The sequence below is a fragment of the Lygodium microphyllum genome, chromosome 30 (assembly GCF_053477565.2).
Source record: "Lygodium microphyllum isolate KBCC chromosome 30, Lygodium_microphyllum_v1.1.10, whole genome shotgun sequence".
NCBI classification, from domain to species: domain Eukaryota; kingdom Viridiplantae; phylum Streptophyta; class Polypodiopsida; order Schizaeales; family Lygodiaceae; genus Lygodium; species Lygodium microphyllum.
The window spans coordinates 95179704-95186473 of record NC_141164.1 but is presented as its reverse complement, the minus strand read 5'-3'; positions in this window follow the sequence as shown (position 1 = coordinate 95186473).

Genomic DNA, 6770 nt, shown 5'->3' with positions numbered 1-6770 from the left:
AGTCAGTGGCCATGTGAGAGTCATAATGACCACCTACGTGCTAAGTGTAAACGTGTGGATCCATCTAACCAGGCGGTCCATCATTAATGTCTGCATGTGTTGAGCTTGTCATCTCAACACACTTGATCATGGCATGTCCGTGATATCACCCCCTCCACTAGTGGCTTGGTGGTTTGGTCCAAGTTTCATTAGATTCCTCTTGTGAAATTCTTTAACCTTAAGAGGTGCTCTTTGGAGATATTCTACAAGTTTCCAAGTGCAATCATTGATGTCATATCCTTTCCATTGAATAAGGTATTCCAATTGACCTCAAGAGATTCTTAAGTTTAAGACATAATCGACCTAAAATTCTTCATGATCTTCAATTTGGACAGGTGATGGGGGATTAGATATCTCCCTCCTCAGTGGTGGTGAGCTATGGTATGATTTGAGCAAGGAAACATGGAAGACTGGGTGGATCTTCATGGTGCTAGGGAGTTGGAGTAGATAAGCAACTGAATTGATCTAGGCTACGATAGTGAAGGGCCCAAATATTTGGTGGTCTAGCTTGGTGGAGGGGCCTTGTTATTTGGAGGTTATGTGTGTGAGCATCCATACTTTATCACTGACTTTGTATGTTGGATATTGAAGAGAATGTTGGTTTGCATAGTGCTTGTACTGATTCCGAGCCTTTTAAATTTGTTGCTTGAGTTCTTGGTATATATTTGCTAGGTATTGAGCTTTATCTCGAGCAATAGGGTTCTTTACTTGATTGAAAATGATCCTTTGGATCTTTTGAGAATATCAAGACATCATTGAAGTATATAACTACAAATCATGTAGATGCTCGTGAAAGATATCATTTATCATATGCAGGAGCATTAGTGAGAAAAATGGCATAATAACACACTCAAAGTGACCATACCTTGTGCAGAAGGCTATCTTCTATTCGTCTCCTCTCTAATCGGTTCAAGGTTATAAGCCCCTTGTAGATCAATCTTTGTGAAGATCTTGACTTTTCCAAGGCATTCCAAGAGCTCTAATATCAATGGCAAAGGATATCAATTCTTGACTATTATCTTATTGAGTCCTTGATAGTCCACACACATTCGAAGTGACCCAACTTTCTTCTTCACGAGAAAAATTGGGGCTCTAGTTTGAGACTTTGAGATCCTAATGAACCCCTTGGCTAAGTATTCATCAATGTTCTTGTGTAGTTCAGCCAATTTATCAAGGGATAACCTATAGATGGGTCCAAAAGGTGGTTGAGGCCACTCATGGAGTTCTATCAAGGGATAACCTATAGATGGGTCCAAAAGGTGGTTGAGCTTCCTCATGGAGTTCTATAGCACAATCATATGGTTTGTCTTTGAGCAAGAGATCTACATTCTTTTTTTCAAAGACATATTGGAATTCTTGATATTGGCTTTGTAGCTTGACCTGACTCATCCTTAGTAGATTGTTGAGCTGGTATATAATATATCATGTAGGTTGGTTCCTACCTTGTTATATGCATAAAGGCTTTGGCTCCTAAATATATTGACTTTCCTTGATTTTCACAACATGTAATCTTTTGCTTAACCCAATCAATTTTTGGGTTATGTTTCTTTAGCCAAGGCATCCCAAGGATGATTGGATTAGGACATTGAAGCATACATGAGATTTGTGATTGCCAAGAGTAACCATGAGTGGTCAAGCTTCCTTGGTTATATCTCCAGATGCTAGAGGTATTCCATACACAACTTCAATTAGTGTAGGATTGGTCTTTTGGAGTATTGGAATCTAGTATCTATTCACAAAGCCATCATCAATGAAACATGCAGAGGCCTTGGAGTCAACCAGGGCTTTGACAGAAAGGGTCTTTCTTGGCAAGATCATCTGGATTGTGACAAGGAAAGTCTCCATGGGTGTGGTTGGAATCACGAGGCCCTTTCTTATATCAAGGTCTCATTGCATAGTCTCATTCATGAAAGGTGAGAAGGATTGAAGCTTGCTTGGAATAGCTATGGCAAGAGAGCAAGAGCAAGAAAGAGAGAGAGAGACCAAAATGGAACTCCAACAGTCACAATGTGTGACTGGGCCTTCCTTTATTCAAATTTTCACTAAAAGAATAAAGAATAAAGTGATGGTGATGGGCGCTTGCCACCTGCAGTGTGCAATGGCAGGTATGTCAGTGTAGTAATACACGGGCGGCTAGGCAGAGGGGCCTTTACCCCCAACAACCTCCCACTTAAAGGCAAATCTACCCCTATGAGGAGTAAAAAGAAAAAAGAAAAGATTGTACAATGTACACATGTACAATAATGAGTAAAAATGTCATCTCATCCAACGCCCATTAATCTCCTGAGAAAGGCAAAGCTCTCAGTAGTGAGGCTTTTTGTGAGCAAATCTATAGGATTTTCATTAGTGGAGATCTTGACAAGGTCAACAGACTTTTCCTCCATGACCCCACGTATGAAGTGATACCTCACCTCAATGTGTTTCATCTTCACATGGAAAACTGGATTCTTGGCTAGCTAAATAGCACTCATAGAATCCGAATGCAGCATAGGTATAGAATCAATCCTAAGGTCATGAACCAAATGGCCCAACTATATGGCCTCCTTGCAAGCCTCAGGTTGGCTGCAACATACTCGGCCTCAGTGGTAGAGAGAGTCATACACTTTTGAACCCTGGACATCCAAGAGACTGCACCTCTAGCATAAGTGAATATATAGCTAGAAGTGGACTTCCTACTATCTGCATGTCCTGTATAATGGGATTCTGTGTACCCCACAACTCTAGTATCCTAGTTGCCATAGCAAACACACATATCTAATGTGTCTTTTAGGTATCTCATGATACCATTCATGGCATCCCAATGTTTCTTGCTAGGTTTAGTCATATAGCATGCCACAACACCAACTGCAAGGGCAATATCTGGATGAGTGGCTATCATGGCATACATCAAACTGCCCACGACTAATGCATAAGGGATCTTGGCCATCTAGGCTCTCTGTTCATCTGTCTGTAAATAATCAGTCTATGAGACATTCACATAAGAAGGTAATGGACAGTCGATAGGCTTCATGTCCTACATGCGGAAACACTCAAGGACCTTATGAATATACTCCCTCTGTGAGAGGTAGAGTAGCCCTTGATGCCTATCACACTTAGTGCGCATACCAAGAATGTGAGAGGCCTGTCCCAAAACCTTCATCTCAAAGCTCTTCTTTGGCTGAGATTTAAGAGCATCCAACTCATCATGAGCTCTCCCTGCTATCAGCATATCATCCATATAAAGTACCAAAATAAGCAATGAGCCATCATGGGTGGTCTTCGTGTAAAGACACGGATCCATAGTACTCCTGTTGTAGCCATGTGACTACATAAAGGCATCAAACTTATGATACCTCTCACTAGGTGCCTGCTTCAAGCCATAAAGACTTTTCTTCAACTTGCTGACTAGGTGATCCTTGCCAGGTTCTGCAAAGCCCTTAGCCTGCTCCATGTAAATCTCATCATGCAAATCTCCATACAAGAATGCAGTATTGATATCCATCTGATACATGTCCAAGTCAAGCTGCATGACTAAGGCTAAAACCAAGCATAGGGTGGCCATCTTGACCACATGAGAAAAGACTGCATCAAAGTCAACTCCATGCTCCTGCTTAAAACCCTTAGCAACAAGTCTTGCCTTATAAGCCAACTTGGGGTGAAAAGGCACATGACACATATTCTCTCCCATTTTCAGTCCTAAGGCATTTCAGCCTATGCCCAGTCTAGTTGTCAACCAATGCAAGACATCTCTGAAACACAGCCAAGACGTCTAACTTAAGCTTAATGGGATAAGCCTAGACTTTACGCGAAAAATCATCAATGAATGTCACAGAAGACTTTGCACCACCCACAGACTGATAGGGCATGTGCCCATAGACATTCAAATGTACCAGTGATAGGGGCTTACTCATGCTTATCCTACAAGATTTCTCATGCGTATTCCTAGTCTGTCTACCATAAAGACAATGCTCACATGAATCAAAACATGTATAGTCAAGGGACGGTGAGTACTGCAAACTAGAAAGCGTTTGCATTCCCTTCAAGGACATATGACCTAAACGTGCATGCCAAAGAGATACATGTGGGATGGAACTAGCTAACGAAACATGGTCAACAGAGGACCTATCAACCTACAAGAGGATAGAGGCTGCCAGCCTTGGCACCTCTAGCAAACACAAGTCTACCACAAGTAATCTTCTAGGCAGAATCGCCAAATAAAACATGAAATCCAGCATCATCAAGCTACCCTATAGACATAAGACTGCATGTAAGCACAGGTATATGACGTACATCTTGTAACAAAAAAGTACTACAAGTAGAGAACTACAGCCATACATCCCCAATGCCAACAATACCAAGTGACATGTCATCACCCAAGCGAATTGAACAAGAGACAGTGCAGCAGGAATGGAACCACTCACGACATGGTGTAACATGAAATAAAGCACCAGAATCCAAAAGCCAGCACTGCACACACATAGAGTGAACCTCGGTCAATGGTGTAGCATCACAAGAACTAGCTGCAAGTATGTACTCGCCATCGGAGTCATCAGTCTGCGGCTTGGCAACTTTGGAATAAAATTAAGAACCTCTATGATAAGAAAAGTCCATCAAGTCAAATGTATTGACTGAAGCAGGTTATGGACCTGCACATAAAGGAGAATATGACAATGTCTTCTCATTTGAGCCAGTACCATGCTATTCTCAAGAACTTGACTTCGCAGGGTATTACCTTTAATTATGAGGTTACTCCATTGTTTTTGCTTGGGACTCCGAGTAAGTCATGGGATGTATTCCGCATTGCCTTATGTGCTCCTGCTACTATTTTGAACTTTCCTGATGTAGAGAGTGCTCTTCTACAGAAAGAGATCAACCGTAAGAACTTGCATGCCTCTCGTGTGTCACATGCTTTAACTGTTAGAGACAGAGATGGTAATGGAAAGAATAACTGTGGGTATGGACATGGAAAAGACTCGCAAAAGTCTAGGTCTAAGTCGTGTGATAAGTCGCGCAGCAAGTCTCATGGGAGAAATGCTAATGTGGCATGTCATCATTGAGGCAAGAAGGGTCATATACTCCCATAGTGTCATGAGTTGCGCAATGAGAAGTGCAAAGAGAAGGGGAAAGACAAAGTACAGGAAAATTCATCTGATCGTAGCATTATGCCTATGAAATCCAATGTAAAAATCGAGGAGATAAATGTCATGCAGACTAATGACTCTGATGGGGAGTACATACTTGCAACTACTTCTTGTGATGCTACACCATTGATCGAGGTTCACTCTATGTATGCACAAAGCTGGCTTTTGGATTCTGCTGGTGCTTAATTTTATTCCAAAGCTGTCGAGCACTCTGTGCTTCCTCAACCACATTGTAATGTACTTTTTTACCAAGAGACAAGTTGAGGGTGGACTTGCATAACTCATCAAGCTCATCCCATTTGTCATCAGTCATAGTTTCAGGCTGTTTGCCATGCATCCTTAGTAGCTTGATCAGAGATTTTTGCACCAATACCTGCCAAACTTGGCTCTTCCAATAAGCATAATTCGTACCATTAAGCTTAGTGATGTTGAAGATAAGTGGAAGAAGATGCCATACTGTAGTCCAAAATGGTGCATACAATTCAAAACTGCTTCTTGTTTTCTGCTGTAAATAGCCAAAATACCACCAAAACCAAGGCAAAATGACCACGAACTGATAGCTAATGATGCTGCCACCAAGTACCATCAAAAGTACATAAAATCATGATGCTTCAGTACGAAATTTCATGTCATTCCATGCATAGCTGCTTGCTATAATAAATTATAGCCAAGTACAATGAGAGCAAACTATAGGCAAAATGAATGCACCAAGTCGACCACTGACTGTCAAAGCATAACTGACGTCAAGCGGACATAAATCAGCATGTGACAATCATATGGACATCGAGCAAACACCGAAACATGTCAAATGAATCCATCAGTAAGCCGGCACAACCCCTGTGTAATAGGGCAAAGTGTACACAACACTAGCAAGATCTGACACAAATAGATATATACTCTCAAAGCCCAAATTAGCCCAAACACATATTTGAGGACCACGGTATATAAACCATGCAACATCCAAGTGAAGATCCCAGTCTCAAGTATCCTAATGCTCAAGTAGCATAAATTGCCTTGTCAAGCATATCAAGATACTCCCAACATAAATATCAAGAAAAGAAGCTCAACAAGGGCATATGATAGCACTAGTGCTACCCGAAGATCAAAGATCAAGCATCAATAAGACCTCATGAGCATATAGACCATGTAGCATCCGTACATAGCATCCATAGACATTAAGTACATCCAAACTCTTAACTTTGGCAAGTCGAGAAATAGCCAAAGTAAGCTCCAAGAAATCAAATGTCAAGCCAAAGCAAGGCTCAGTAGCATCCAACTCCAAACAATGTAACGGGCATGTAGTAGTGGCATAGGCCAAGCATGTCAAGGCCGGTCAGACATAAGCAAAGTACATGCAATAAGTACATCAAAGATGAAGATCCCAATGCTATGCGAAGTGAGCTCAATCTCAACCAATGATTCAAGAGAAAATCCAAGCTCTATGTCGATCCCCAAGAGTCACTACATCAATGTATATGTCCAAGACATAGCTCGAATGCAATAGGCATATCCAAACATAAGCAAAAGAGCTTCAGCCCTGAATATTCCAGTAGCAAATAAACATCCAAAACTAAGCAAACAGTGGCTCAATCCAAGCTCAAAACAATATAA